At 42.4% G+C, this 15,756-nt stretch overlaps 1 pseudogene; it reads left to right on the top strand.

The window, feature by feature from the left end:
- Positions 1-3,702: 3,702 nt before the first annotated feature.
- Positions 3,703-15,515, top strand: LOC102281955 (lysine-specific demethylase 3A-like; annotated as a pseudogene).
- The last annotated feature ends 241 nt before the right edge of the window (positions 15,516-15,756 follow it).

The following is a 15,756-nucleotide window of genomic DNA, read 5'->3' as shown; positions in this document are numbered from 1 at the left end:
TCATTTTACTGACCTTGAATAATTAGCCAAAATGCCATGGCAAAACTGATATGATTCCTTGTTAAGAACCATGGAGTTTCCATGGTTTCTTCCAGGTCTATAATCTGCATTTTTCTTGAAAAGATATTATTTTACTTACGTAGCTAAGTATTTTTAATAATTTCTTCTTCTTTTTTTTTTAATCAGGAAAGGGACTTCAGGAAGTGACGCTGTAACAGACATACTGTTCACCCATGGTCCTCTAATAGTATAGAAACTATTCTAGGCAATTTTATCCCCAAATCCTGGCTACAGGAACAAGTTTGGAAGAACCGCAGCACCCTCTAGCCTGCATGCCTTCATAGCCTGAGGCTGGGCTTTCTCCTACTGTAGGAAATCACTGAGCTTTGATAGTGGGAGATATTCTTCACACAATATGTTTTCTTATCATTTGTTTATGTAACTTATAGACTTCAAAAGTGTTGTTCTCTCTTCAAGTTAAAGGAAACAATTTCTCATTTTAAGAAAATGAATTACACCACCCCCAAGACCTCTATTCCACTTATCTGATGTCCCTTGGCAGTTTTAATTTTTAAAACCTGATCTGTGGATATTTTGTCCCCACTGAGGGGCTTCCCTGGTGGTTCAGATGGTAAAGCGTCTGCCTGCAATGCTGGAGACCCGGGTTCAATCCCTGGGTCGGGAAGATCCCCTGGAGAAGGAAATGGCAACCCACTCCATACTCTAACCTGGAAAATTCCATGGATGGAGGAGCCTGGTGGACTACAGTCCATGAGGTCACAAAGAGTAGGACACGACTGAGCAACTTCACTTTCTTTGTACCCATTGAGGACAGAATTTGACAGCAAAACTTCCTGATATATATGAAAACGTCACTGAGCTTATTATGGTCATATATTTGGAAAAGTAAATGGATATGCATATCATATTAGGTGGAACCATATTGCATTTCTGAAAACTTTAAACTGTGTTTGATCTACAAAACTGGTTTTTTTGTTTGGTTCACCTTGATATCTAAAAGGATAGAGAAACTAGGGAGAAAACCAGGAACTGGGAGACATATGAGAGGTAGGCTTACTTTTCTCCACACATTCTTTGAAATCCAAGGATATTTTTTATCATATTCAAAAAATTAATATAGAAATTTTAAAAAGAGAAATAAATGTGGTCATAAGTCTCAGATCAGTTCAGTTCAGTCACTCAGTCATGTTCAACTCTTTGAGACCCCGTGGACTGCAGCATGCTGGGCTTCCCTGTCCATCACCAACTCCCAGAGCTTACTCATACTCATGTCCATTGAGTCAGTGATGCCATCCAACCATCTCATCTTCTGTTGTCCCCTTTTCCTCCTGCCTTCAATCTTTCCCAGAATCAGGGTCTTTTCCAATGAGTTAGCTCTTCACATCAGGTGGTGAAAGTATTCGAGTTTCAGCTTCAACATCAGTCCTTCCAGTGAACACCCAGGACTGATCTCCTTTAGGATGGACTGGTTGGATCTCCTTGCAATCCAAGGGACTCTCAAGAGTTTTCTCCAAAACCACAGTTCAAAAGCTTCAATTCTTGAGCACTCAGCTTTCTTTATAGTCTAACTCTCACATCCATACATGACTACAGGAAAAACCATAGCTTTGACTAGATGGACCTTTGTTGGCAAAGTAATTGTCTCTACTTTTTAATATGCTGTCTAGGTTGGTCGTATCTTTGTCTAGATTGACTTATTTTTTCCTCTTCCCCCACAGTGCCCATGCTCTTCTCTCCTATGCCAGAGGCTAAATTTTTTAAAATTTATTATATGTTATAAGTATACAATATAGTGATTCAAAAATTTTATAGTTACTATAAAATATTTGTTATATTCCTCTGTCTGTACAATATATCTTTGTAGCTTATTTTGTACCTAATAGTTAATACCTTTTAATTCTCTACTCCTGTATTGCCCCTGGGATTCCCTGATAGCTCAGACAGTAAAGAATCTGACCACAATGCGGGAGACCTGGGTTCGATCCCTGGGTTGGGAAGATTCCCTGGAGAAGGAAATGGCAACCCACTCCAGTGTTCTTGCCTGGAGAATTCCAGGGACAGAGGAGCCTGGCGGGCTCCAGTCCACGGGTCGCAGTGAATAGGAAACAACTGAGTGACTAAGCACACAGGCACATATTGCCCCTCCCTCCCCGCTCCTTACTGGTAACCACCCATTTGTTTTCTATGAGTCTATTTTTTTTAAAATTACATTCACTAGTTGTATTTTTTAGATACCATGTATAAGTAATATTGTACAGTATTTGTTTACTAAGCTAGCTGATAATCTATTATTTTCAAACATTTGGCAAATCACTGTTAGCAATGCATCCTAAGGAAATTTACCATCTGATTACAAATATCAAATTATAAATATATACACACAAGAGTTTTTATCATTTTAGGATGGTGGAAAATTTAAACAACATAGATAGGATCCTGTAAAAGTAGAATACAATGCTTTCTTCTATTGGAATACTATGTAGGCATTGGTGGTGGTGTTTGCTTTTAGTATGTTTTGTAATTTTTTTCTTCTGATAACCAGACATGATGTACTGGGTAAAAGGAAATGATGTATTGGGCTTTAGTAATATGGTGGTGAGGTATGTGGTGTAGGGGAAGGATTCTATAGCCCTGTGATTAGGGCTCAGTCTCTCAGTGAAGTTGTACCTCTGGACTGTGAACATCACAAGTGTTTCTCAGTTACGTGGGAGAGGATGCTAGAGTGGGCTGGGGCTGGCTGGAGTATTTCCTTCCCCAGCCGGGTGAGTTAGGTTCTAATAACACTCCAAGGTGTCGGGGTCTGGTTAACTCTGTTTAACCTGAGGGCCAGCCTCGTTGCGAACGCGCTGACATATTTCAAATTAGGCCCCTTTCCCCAATCCTGCTGGAAACAGGACAGGGTTTTTCTCCAATGTTTACTATGCGAACCCGCTTGAGCTCCTGGAAACAAACCTCGCGATACTGCGGGGGTGCCCTCTGACTGGGCCCCTGAAGTTTTTTATTCTCAGCGCTGCCCACACTGAGCCTCCAGCTGTGCATCGGTTACAGCCCCGCTTTCCTTCCCTGCAGCTGTTTCCAGAGGGGCTGTCTGGTCTGGAGAGTCGTGACTCTGTATTTGCTGTCTGCCTCTCCAGTCTTGGGGGCAGAAGTTTGCTGCGTGTCCTTCCCCTTTTTTATGGGTCCAAGAAGATTGTGGATTTTTCAGTATGTATAGCTTTTTACTTGTTGTTAGGTTGAAAGGGCTATGGCCAAGCTCTTTATTTAAATGCAAAGCAGCAAATGGCTTGAAATTTGTTTCTCGGTGAAGACACTGAGGTTCTTTCTAATGAACATTAAAGGTTATTACAGCCATTTTCAACAACACAGATGGGCCTTGAGGGTATTTTACTAAGTGAAGTAAGTCAGAGAAATACTGTACTTATGTGGAATCTTTAAAAAAGATTTTTGTTGCTGATGACACATAGCACTGGACCTTTATTTGGGTGGATTATTACTACCAAATCTAATTTTCCCAGGTCAGTTTGTGCATCTAACTTTTTCAAGGAGATTGAATTTTTCCATTAATTTTAGTCACATTTTTATTGTGTACAGTTTTAGTGATTTTTCAGTTTTATTTGGACGGAGCTTTCTTCTAAGAAAGTCTGCGTATTTCAGTTATCCTTAAACTGGTGTCCTATTATAATGAAGTGGGGTCCAGACCACACGGAGAGACAGAAGAAAGATGACGGGTGCACGAAAGCAGGTAGATGTGGCGGTGTGAAAATGACAGATGGCTACCTAACAGCTCCTGTTTTAGTGGGGGAGGAAAAGAACATCAGCTTTTGGAGAGAGAAGACTGTGTGATGTAGTTATTTTGGAGAGAGGTGAAGTCATCATATTAGCAAAGTGTGGAAGGACTGTTAAGTGTTCTTTTGAGATTTGTAGTCACGGATTTTAAGTGACACTAGCTGTGTATTTCCACCCCCACCCCCACCCCCCATTCCCTTACTAAGCTCAGGAGCATGGAAGACAGTTGACTTTCACCTGAGTTGGAGTTTCGCAAGGTGTTCCTGGCTGAGGGAGAAAGCATTACTCCCATAATTATGTCTTTTCTTCCTGGATTGTCAAACTTTTATTCATTGATTTTTTCCCTTTGGTATAAAATATGTCCAGTACCTATCATCTTTAAATAACACCAACAAATATAAAACAATATACAAAGAAACAAAACCTTTCTTTTACCAATTCCTCTTAAAAAGGCCATGTTACCACCCCATTTATCTGTTCCCTTCAACTCTTAACTTCTTAAAGGAATTTTCTATAGTCTGAGCTCCACTTCTCACTTCACATTTTTCCTTAACCCAGTCTAATCAGATCTCTCTCCCATCACTCCACAGAAATTGTGATTATCCCAGAAACAGTGACCACTACCATGCTAAATTAATAGTTCTCAGTCCTCATCTTACTTGACGTCTCAAGGCTTGACCACTTGAAACCCTTTCTCCTCTCCAATGCCTGGACACCACACGTCTTTCTTGCCAATTCCACCCTCATTTAACTGGAGCTCCTTTGAGATCTCCTTTGCATACATTTTAAATGTTGCAGATCACATTCTTGGGAATCACTTTATCTACTTTGTCTTTCTTAGGGAATCTCCTTTATTACTAAGGATTTAAATATTATTTATATTTCAGTCACCTCCATAAATAGATTTTCCAGTGTTGGAAAATCCTTGCGTTTCTAGATCCACCGTTGGTTATGATGTAGTGTTTTTTCTTGAGCATTGATGAGTGTTGTAGGGTAAGGGAGTTAGAGAATGCGAGGTTCAGAAAAAGGAGACCAGCACTTTACAAATGAGGTGAGATAATCACGATGATGTCATCACTCACCTACAGCCAGACATCCTGGAATGTGAAGTCAAGTGGGCCTTAGGAAGCATCACTACGAACAAAGCTAGTGGAGGTGATGGAATTCCCGTTGAGCTTTTTGAAATCCTGAAAGATGATGCTGTGAAAGTGCTACACTCAATATGCCAGCAAATTTGGAAAACTCAGTAGTGGACACAGGACTGGAAAAGGTGTTTTCATTCCAAACCCAAAGAAAGGCAATGCCAAAGAATGCTCAAACGACCACACAATTGCACTCATCTCACACGCTAGTAAAGTAATGCTCAAAATTCTCCAAGCCAGGCTTCAGCAATATGTGAACTGTGAACTTCCTGATGTTCAAGCTGGTTTTAGAAAAGGCAGAGGAACCAGAGATCACATTGCCAACATCCGTTGGATTATCAAAAAAAGCAAGAGAGTTCCAGAAAAGCATCTATTTCTGCTTTATTGACTATGCCAAAGCCTTTGACTGTGTGGATCACAATAAACTGTAGAAAATTCTTCAAGAGATGGGAATACCAGACCACCTGACCTGCCTCTTGAGAAACCTATATGTAGGTCAGGAAGCAACAGTTAGAACTGGACATGGAACAATAGACTGGTTCCAAATAGGAAAAGGAGTACGTCAAGGCTGTATATTGTCACCCTGCTGATTTAACTTATACACAGAGTACATCATGAGAAACCCTGGGCTGGAAGAAGCACAAGCTAGAATCAAGATTGCTGGGAGAAATATCAATAACCTCAGATATGCAGATGACACCACCCTTATGGCAGAAAGTGAAGAGGAACTCAAAAGCCTCTTGATGAAAGTAAAAGAGAAAAGTTAAAAAGTTGGCTTAAAACTCAGCATTCAGAAAATGAAGATCAGGACATCTGGTCCCATCACTTCATGGGAAATAGATGGGGAAACAGTGGAAACAGTGTCAGACTTTATTTTTGGGGGCTCCACAATCACTGCAGATGGTGATTGCAGCCATGAAATTAAAAACGCTTACTCCTTGGAAGGAAAGTTATGACCAACCTAGAGAGCATATTAAAAAGCAGAGACATTACTTTGCCAACAAAGATCCGTCTAGTCAAGGCTATGGTTTTTCCTGTGGTCATGTATGGATGTGAGAGTTGGACTGTGAAGAAAGCTGAGAGCTGAAGAATTGATGCTTTTGAACTGTGGTGTTGGAGAACTCTTGAGAGTCCCTTGGACTGCAAGGAGGTCCAACCAGTCCATCCTAAAGGAGATCAGTCCTGGGTGTTCATTGAAAGGACTGATGCTAAAGCTGAAACTCCAATACCTTGGCCACCTCATGCGAAGAGTTGACTCATTGGAAAAGACTCTGATGCTGGGAGGGATTGGGGGCAAGAGGAGAAGGGGACGACAGAGGATGAGATGGCTGGATGGCATCACCGACTCAATGGACATGAGTCTGAGTGAAGTCTGGGAGTTGGTGATGGACAGGGAGGCCTGGCGTGCTGCAATTCATGGGGTCGCAAAGAGTCGGACATGACTGAGTGACTGAACTGAACTGAATGGAATGAGGTGAGAAGGGGCAGCAGTCAGATTAGTGAGCTGCTGCACTAATCCAAGAAAAGAGTAAGTATATATAGGCATATATGTGGAAATCTACTGCCTTAATGGGGCCTATTCTTCTCCAAGGTTGTTCAGGTTAGTTATCTCTTAAAAGGCTGGTGTAAGGAATTCTGGAGATCGGCCAGAGGCTGGGACCAGCTGGGAGCTGGGCGTAATCAACCTTAATGTCCATTTTTTTTCTTCAGGTGAGAAGACCCCTTTGTTTTGCATAGAATGGTGGGGAGGATAGGAAGGGAGTTTTAACTCCAGGCTATTTTGAGCCTTGTAACTTTCCTTCAAGTGTAGTTTGTGAATATTTTATTTAGGAATTTTGCAACTGTATTTATCAATAAGGTTACCTTTAAAATTTTTTTTTCCCATGGGAATTAAACTCAATTTTTCAAAATAAGCCCTATTTCATTTTACTGTCATTTTTAATAGTTGTGTGTATATACTGATTTTTGGCTACACCGGGTCTTCACTGCTGTGTGCAGGCATTCTCTAGTTGTGGCAAGCGGGGACTCTCTTTAGTTGTGGTGTGCGGGCTTCTCACTGCGGGGGCTTCTCTTGCTGGTGAGCATGGGCTCTTGAGCACCGTCTCAAGAGTTGTGGCACAAGGGCTGAGTTGCTCCTTGGCCTGTGGGATCTTCTGGGACCAGGGATCGAACCCATGACTCCTGCATTGTCAGGTGGATTCTTTACTACTGAGCCACCAGAGAAGTCCCCAAATAAGCCCTATTAAAAAAATTATTCCATATCGAAACTATTAGTTTTAATAGAACTTTTCTTTCTAGAAACAACAATAAAAGAAACAAAGCATTTATAAAATGTGGTCCTGAACAAGTCACTGTAAATGAATAAATGTATGTTTAACTTCCACTTCCTCCAAGCAGAGGCTGCTTGCTGTTTCTCTGCCTTGGAAACAGTGTGAAAAACAATCCATAAGCAATTTTACGGAAGGGCTGCCAAAGCCAAGCTCAAGCCAGTTGGATGTGGACACCTCTTAAAAGAATTTGGGGGAATCTGACCAAGGAATCCAAGTTCTATTTTTAGAACAGATACAAAGGTCAAGTGGTCTCTGCCAAGCAGCAGTGCCTCCTGAATCAGGCCCACCCTATGCTCACCTCTGCTAAGCTCCCAAATAAATCCTGATGCTTTCACTCCAGAGGAAGTGTTTTCTTTTTAGAGGTCAGTGTCCAGGGAGCTCTTTATGTGACTGAGTGAACACAGGCGCCACGTGGGTGTTTAAGGGTTGGAATCAAAGTATTTTCCTAATACCAGCTAGAGAGAATCCAGCTGTCAGTGGCTCATTTCTGGTTTGTCCTACTTCCCTACCATGCATTTGCAGACCTAGGACCACAGACTTTGCTATATCATTATAAGACCATCTGATGCCCATACTAACTTATGATTCACATTCTGTGCCTGGAAACGGCCCCTGTATTTAACCATAATTCCTACACAGAATCCACTGTTGCAATGTATTAAATACATGGTCACAAAACATGAATGGTCTGTAGAAGATCATAGTCTTTTAACCATAGTTATCACGTCTCACATTCACAGCCAGAATCCCCAAGGATTTTTTTTTAATTGAACAAAACTAGCAATAATGTAAAAGATACATACACACACGTCTTACAGAATTGTGCCCGGGGAAACTCCATTCGTTAAATGCCACTGAAGGTATATTTTGCTAAGTTGTTCCTCCAGCTGTTTTGTTTGGAAAATCTATCCCAGTAGGGCATGGCTGTTTATTGGGTGAACAGAAATGAGATCCTTGTTGCAACCAGAAAGTTTAAGTTCATAAAAAGGACCTGTAGAAACACTTAAGTGTTCTCAGGTTGTAGTAAACTTGGAGTGAAATATGAAACCAAACCAGCTGCAAAAAGTACATACCAGCCATCTCTTTGATGGCTAGCCTGGTACCCAGACGTGCAAACAGCTTCAGGACACTTAATTTGTTGGCCTCCTCCCATCTCGTGGCCTAATCTCACGATGTGTGAATTTCACAAAAGATTCATACCATTCTGCTAATTAGCTGTAGAGGATTTGCTCATACCCTTCCCAAATATGATCTTTTTAGTCTTGTAAGAGATGCTTACACATAATTGCAACTTGTTGGACGATGGAGGAGGACTGATTGGTGTTCATACAGGAGGAACCTGGAGAACCTAGATGCTGGGCATGCCGAGGAGGGAGATGAATTCCCAAAACACAAGCTTTAAGAACAACTTCTGAATGACTCCACTTCTGATAGTGACTGTAGTCTTGCTTGATGCTCTGAAAAATTTGCTCCGGCTGAAAGGCGCCCTGGATATGGAGCAGGGCCAGTCTGCTGCAGTGTGGGCGGTGGGCTCCGGTCCTCAGCGCGGAGTCGGGGCCCTGGACCGGAAGTTCTGCGGCAGCAGACGGGCGGCGGCGGGCAGCCCCACAGCTTTGGGGAATCAGCGCTTAGCAGCGCCGCCCGGGTGCGGACAAATCGCCCCGCAGTTGTGTCGCCAGGTGGCTGGGGACCAGGAGCCGGAGTGACGGGCTGCCGCCCCACTTGTGACTCTTTGGTGGAACTGGCAGGCAAGAGGGCTCCAGAGGTGCCTCCAGCTCCCGAATACGAGGTGATTTTAATAATTATGGCTAAAATGTAGTGTGATTAATTAGCAGTTGTAAAGTATTATGTGAACATCAAGCAGATAAAATAGTGGAATCAATGAAATCCAGTCTGTGAGATTTAAAGAAAAAGAAACGACAACTGTCATTTTATATTTTGATATCTTCTCTCTTAGTTTATAATTTTGAAACACTAAAAAAATACCAGACCCATGACCCCAAGTGTTTTAAGTGTGCTCACTTGTGTCCTACTCTTTGTGACCCCATGGACTGTAGCCCGCCAGGCTTCTGTGTCCATGGAATTCTCCAGGCAAGAATACTGGAGTGGTTTGCCACTTCCTACTCCAGTGGATCTTTCCAACCCAGGGATCGAACCTGTGTCTCTTGGATCTCTTGCAATGGCAGGTGGATTCTTTGCCAGTAGCGCCACCTGGCGCTTTTGAAGAGTTGATGCTTTTGAACTGTGTTGTTGAAGACTTGAGAGTCCCTTGGACTGCAAGGAGATCAGCCAGTCCATCCTAAAGGAGATCAGTCCTGGGTGTTCATTGGAAGGACTGATGCTGAAGCTGAAACTCCAATACTTTGGCCACCTGATGCGAAGAGTTGACTCATTGTAAAAGACCCTGATGCTGGGAAAGATTGAGGGCAGGAGGAGAAGGGGACAACAGAGGATGAGATGGTTGGATGGCATCACGGACTCAATGGACATGAGTTTGGGTGGACTCCGGCAGTTGGTGATGGACAGGGAGGCCTGGCATGCTGCGGTTCATCGGATCGCAAAGAGTTGGACACGACTGAGCGACTGAACTGAACTGAGTACCACCTGGAAAGCCTGTGTTAAGTGTGAGGAACCCTTTTTAACATAAAGTAGTTAACAGGCCTTTATGCAATAAGTTTATAACTAATATCTTTTAATGAGAAAATGCATCAGAAAACGTTGTATTGATTTATTACTTTACTTGAAGAAATCTATTTTCTACTGGTCATGGACTGTGCATGGCAGGTGTGGTGAAAAGGTGGATTCTGGAGTCAAGTGGCTTGGTTTCTAATTCTGCTCCATCCGTTTCTCAGTTCAGTTCAGTCACTCAGTTGGGTACCAACTCTTTAAGACCCCATGGACTGCAGCACACCAGGCTTCCTTGTCCATCACCAACTCCCGGAACTTACTCAAACTCATGTCCATCGAGTCAGTGACGCCGTCCAAGCATCTCATCCTCTGTCGTTCCCTTCTCCTGCCTTCAGTGCTTCCTAGCATAAAAGTCTTTTCCAATGAGTCAGTTCTTCACGTCAGGTGAGTTTCAGCTTTCAGCATCAGTCTTTCCAATGAATATTCAGGACTAATTTCCTTTAGGACTGACTGGTTGGATCTCCTTGCAGTCCAGGGGACTCTCAAGAGTCTTCTCCAACACCACAGTTCAAAAGCATCAATTCTTCAGTGCCCAGATTTCTTTATGGTCCAACTCTCACATCCATACATGATGTGAGAACATTCCCTCTCACAAAGGTAACAAAGGAAACCTCTCAGGATCTCAGTTCATTCATACTTAAATTGTGGAATAATAGTACTTATCTCCAAGAGTAGGCATGATGGTTTATTGGAATATATCATGATAAGCTTTTAGAAGTGTAACTGGCATAAAGTATATTGATTTAAAAAATAAAACACATTTGTCTTGGACTCAATTTTTTTTAGTTGACATGTAAAGTCCAGTGGGCTGGGAAACTTAGAGACTGAGATCTGAAGTCCTGGAGGTCAGGGACTGTGTTATTGGCCTGCATCCTCAGTCAACATCTGGTGAGTAATAGATGGCTGAGTGAATGAAATCAGAGGGATTTGGGCTTTGCTAGTGGTTTTGCCATGTGTGCGCAGCTGCCTAAGTCCCCTGACCACTTAACTGTAAAGTGAAAAAGCTTCATAAATTTGTTGTGAAGATAAAGTGAGTTAATGCATTCGAAGTACTTAGTGTCATACCTGGCACCTCCTGCATCAGAGACACGCAGGCTATTTGCAGGCAGTCAGACTGTGAAACTGAGTTTGAGTTGTGAAACAGTTTGTCAGCCTATTCAACTAGCCATCAATGTTATAGCTGGAGACCCCTGCCCAGGAAAGCAGTCTGTAACTTTACTGTTTCCTTACTTTCCCCTCTTCCCTCTGCTAACTAAATCAGAAAAAGAAGTTTCTAAGGCTTCTTTTGACTACTCTGGTGGGAAGACACTTCTGGATGCCTACCCAAGAGCCATTCCTTTCTTTCTCATTCCCCAGGTTGGTGGAATTAGGGGACAGATTGAATTTTTGTTCCCAATTCTTCATTCTCTCTAATAGAATTACACACCCATTAATGCACCTTTTGGCACATGACTTTCTAGCACTTTCCACCGGAATAGGCAGAGCGTATATTCTCGCCTAGTTTGTATTGGACTTGGCCAGGTGATTTGTCTGGCAAATGTAATGTTACTGGACAGGACATGAGCAGATCCTCTAAATGTGTTAGTATAAATTGTACCTGGCTTCTTGTGCACCTATCATTTGCCGTGAGAAGAATAAGCTATGTGGCCAGTAGTACCAGAATAAGAAGATACATGGAGCGGACGTGAAAACACACAGCCTACATTCAAGTCCAGTTGATCCTAGTCAAACCCAGCAGAGTCACAAATGACCTGTGTGTGTTCGTCTCTCAGTCGTGTCTGACTCTTTGTGACCTCATGGATTGTAGCCCACCAGGCTCCTCTGTCCATAGGATTTCCCAGGCAAGAATACTGGAGTAGGTTGCCATTTCCTGCTGCTGCTGCTAACTCGCTTCAGTCGTGTCCAACTTTGTGCGATCCCAGAGACGAGAGCCCACCAGGCTCCCCTGTCCCTGGGATTTCCCAGGCAAGAACACTGGAGTCGGTTGCCATTTCCTACTCCACACAAATGACCTACTCGATCATAATTAAGAAACAAATGCTTGTTCTTGTAAACCACTAAGAATGTGGGGTTGCTTGTTATCGAGCATTTTCACAGCAATAGCCAACTAATACAGGCAGCAGTCTGCCCAGTTCCAGGGGATGAATCATAATTGGTCTAAGCTAATTTTGTTATTCTTTTCAATACAGTTGATTTCCAGATTCTCTTGGAGGTAGGAGTGTCCAAATGACCCAGACTGGCCAAAGAAATTTGCAAAGGTATTTACAGGGGACTTCTGGAAAAGCTTTTTCCTCCTTGATAAAAGGCATGGTGGGGACTGGAAGTGATCTTTCCCTCTTCTTCTTTGCTTGAAAATTCAGTGGGCATCTTGAGACCATAAATCAAAAGACACAAAGATGTAAAGCTAACAGCTAAGGATCAAGGTTGTGCATACATGTTCAGTTGTGTCCAACTCTTTGTGACCCCATGAACTGTAGCCTGCTAAGCTCCTCTGTCCATGGGATTCTCCAGGCAAGAATACTGGAGTGGGTTACCATGTCCTACTCCAGGGGATCTTTCTGACCCAGGGATCAAACCCACACCCCTGGTGTCTCCTGCATTGGCAGGTAGTTTCTTTACCTTTGCACCATCTAGGAAGCCACACAGCTAAGGATGATAGAGCAAATAAAGTCTGGGCTCTTGATGACATGGCTTAGTGGTTGACCAACATCCATGACCGCCAATCTCTACATTCTTTGTTTAGTTAGATTTTCTGCTTCCCAAGGCACTCCTGACCTAGTATACTTGAAATAATGTCAGTTTAGTCATCCTAGGCACTGTTTCTCTGAGGTGAGTGATGAAAGAGAAAAGGGAGCTGTATGATTACAAGTCTCCTCACACAGATTCTAGAAAACTTTATTTACTAGGTTATTAGAACCTTGGCTTTGTCAAAGTGTTTCTAATAACAATGAAGTAGTTAGCTTATGGGTACCTGTAACCAAAAATGTTAGGGACTGATGTGGGTTTAGAAAAGTACATCCTGGCCACTGTTGCTGCTGCTGCTGCTAAGTTGCTTCAGTCGTGTCTGACTCTGTGCGACCCCATAGACAGCAGCCCACCAGGCTTCCCCGTCCCTGGGATTCTCCAGGCAAGAACACTGGAGTGGGTTGCCATTTCCTTCTCCAATGCATGAAAGTGAAAAGTGAAAGGGAAGTCGTTTAGTCGTGTTCGACTCTTCACGACCCCATGGACTGCAGCCTACCAGGCTCCTCCGCATGGGATTTTCTAGGCAAAAGTACTGGAGTGGGGTGCCATTGCCTTCTCCAGGCCACTGTTGGAGACACCTGTATCAAATGGCAATTTCTGAAAAGGAAGCCCAGTCCACAGTGCAACCATATAGTAAGAGCGTCTCTTGGAGGGTTGCTAGGAGTGAGCTGTCAAAGGTGTTCAGGAACTGTGTGGTGCGTGTGATTCCACCATCTTCAGTTTGCACTGAGTGTATCCTCAGTGTGAATTTGGAGTTTGTGTGAATTGCTACTAGATGAAGGGGGGAAGACTGCCAATGGGGTATTACCTGCAAGACTTTTTCTTGGTTGAGATGAATGAAGAGTTAAATACATGAACCAGGGAACTTGATGCCTACACAGGTCATTCTTAGAAAAACCCTCTATGATGTTGAAGTCTGTTCATTTTATGAGTAGTGAGGCAAATTGTTCATACAGGCAGTTTGAACTCTTTACAAAGTCAGTCTCAAAGGGAGACATAAAACAGAATGCCTTAGTCAGGAAAAAAAAAATTCTTGGTGCTATGCTCCTGCAGAATTTCTCAGTGTTGGAATGAGCATCTGTGAGGAGCGGTGCAGCCTCCAAGCCAGCTAGCCGCATGAAATCAGCCTGTCCAATTAGTGCTTCCCTTTTAAACTGGCTGTCAGATCTAACCAGCAGGCATGTCCACAGGGAGGGGAAAAAAGACATATAATGAACTTAAGAGCACAGTAAAAATCCTTGATGACATTTTTCCTTCTTTGGTAAAAAATGTCTTTCTCTGATTTATGTAAGAACCTCAAGGGCACAGGACATACCTGGCATTCTATGCTCTTTACTGCTGACCGTGGGAGTAATTGCTTTCAGTACTTGCAAGATCCCAATATTAAGAGCAATTGGAATGTGTTCAGAGAGTACTGGAAACAAGGGCAACCAGCCATCATAAACTGGACACTGAATTTTGGAAACCCGACTCCTTCAGCAAAGTGTTTGGTGACCAGGAAGTAGATCTACTAAACTGTAGGACTGTTCGAGTTGCTGTAACAAAATACCATAGACTGGATAGCTTAAAAAAACCAAACATTTATTTCTCACAGTTTTGGAAGATGGGAAGTTCAAGGTCAAGGCGCCAGTAGATTTGGTATCTGGTGAGGGTCCACCTCCTTGTTCATAGGTGGCTGTCTTCATGTGTCCTCATGTGATGGAAGGGGGTGGTGGAGCTCTCTGGGGTCTCTTTTATAAAGACACTAATCCCATTCATGAGGGCTCTGCCTTCAAACCTAAGGCCCCACCTCCAAATACCATCACACTTGGGGATTAGGTTTCAACATACAAATTTTGGGAGGACACAAACATTCAGGCTATACCAAGGAACGATGAAATCGTCACAGAAGCCACAGTAGGATACTTCTGGAATGGATTTGAAGATTTTCCAAATCTCTTGGAAAATGAAAAAGAATTAATGATGTTGATACTTAAGGACTGACTATTGGGGAAGTTCAGAGATGCCATGTCCTCCAGCTTTGATGGCCAAACCAAAGCCAGCATCCTGTTACTTGAGTATGCAGGGTGAGCTGACAATTGAATTTTGTCTCTAGGCTGCCTAACTACTTTATTTGCTCAGACTGAGGTCCCATAATGGGGTCCATAATGCTTATGGATTAATTACTCCAGAAGATTAAAAATGTGGAGCAATGTCTTTACTGAGACATCAGATACGGCTAATGTTCTGGTCTATGTGGGAATTCTCAAAGGACAGTGTGACCAGGAAGTCCTTAAAGTTGTGCAAGATGGAAATTCTCAAGAACTCACAATAAAGCAATTTATTGGAAGAGAAGCCAGGAGCCTTCTGGCAAATATATGTTAATTAAGACATGAAAAAGATATGAAGATATGAAGATTCTTTAAAAAGGCATCAAAAGAGAATGTTCAAGAAAACCCTGCAACCATGATCTTATCAGTGATTAGAGCTGGTATTTAGATTGATCACTAAGAAAATATCTTCATAAAAAATATGGAACTCAAGGCTGGGCTATTATACAGTTTATACAGTTCCTAGAGATGTGGCATTTATCCCAGCTGGAATTACATGCAAGGTTCATAACTTACATAGTCACATCAAAGTGTTTGAAGATTTTGTTTCTCCAGAGCATGTTAATGCTTCTGACTAACTAGGAATTCTGGTATTTGTCACAAACTTATACTAATCATGAAGATAAATTAAGGTGAAGAATGTTATTTACCACAGAGTGAAAGATGCACTTGCTATACTGAAGACCAGAAAATCCAGTTTGGACAAACCCTAAGGGTCCCAGAGATGCCTTAACTCCTGCACAATGAAGATAAACCCTTCAGGCAGGATTCCCCTGGACCTTGAAAGTCATGTTACTTCATCCTTTTTAAAACCTACCCAACTTTTGAAGAATACATAGACCTACCCTGTCTAACATATTTCTAGTGTTTATAGACACTAAATGTATATATGTAATTTCTATTTAAAGAGCATGCATTCTTAAACTGTGACAAAGTTTTTACTAAGTACTTAGT

Source organism: Bos mutus, chromosome 2 (assembly GCF_027580195.1).
Source record: "Bos mutus isolate GX-2022 chromosome 2, NWIPB_WYAK_1.1, whole genome shotgun sequence".
Taxonomy (NCBI): domain Eukaryota; kingdom Metazoa; phylum Chordata; class Mammalia; order Artiodactyla; family Bovidae; genus Bos; species Bos mutus.
The sequence above is the reverse complement of the archived record's forward strand: the minus strand, read 5'-3'. Positions and strand labels throughout refer to the sequence as shown.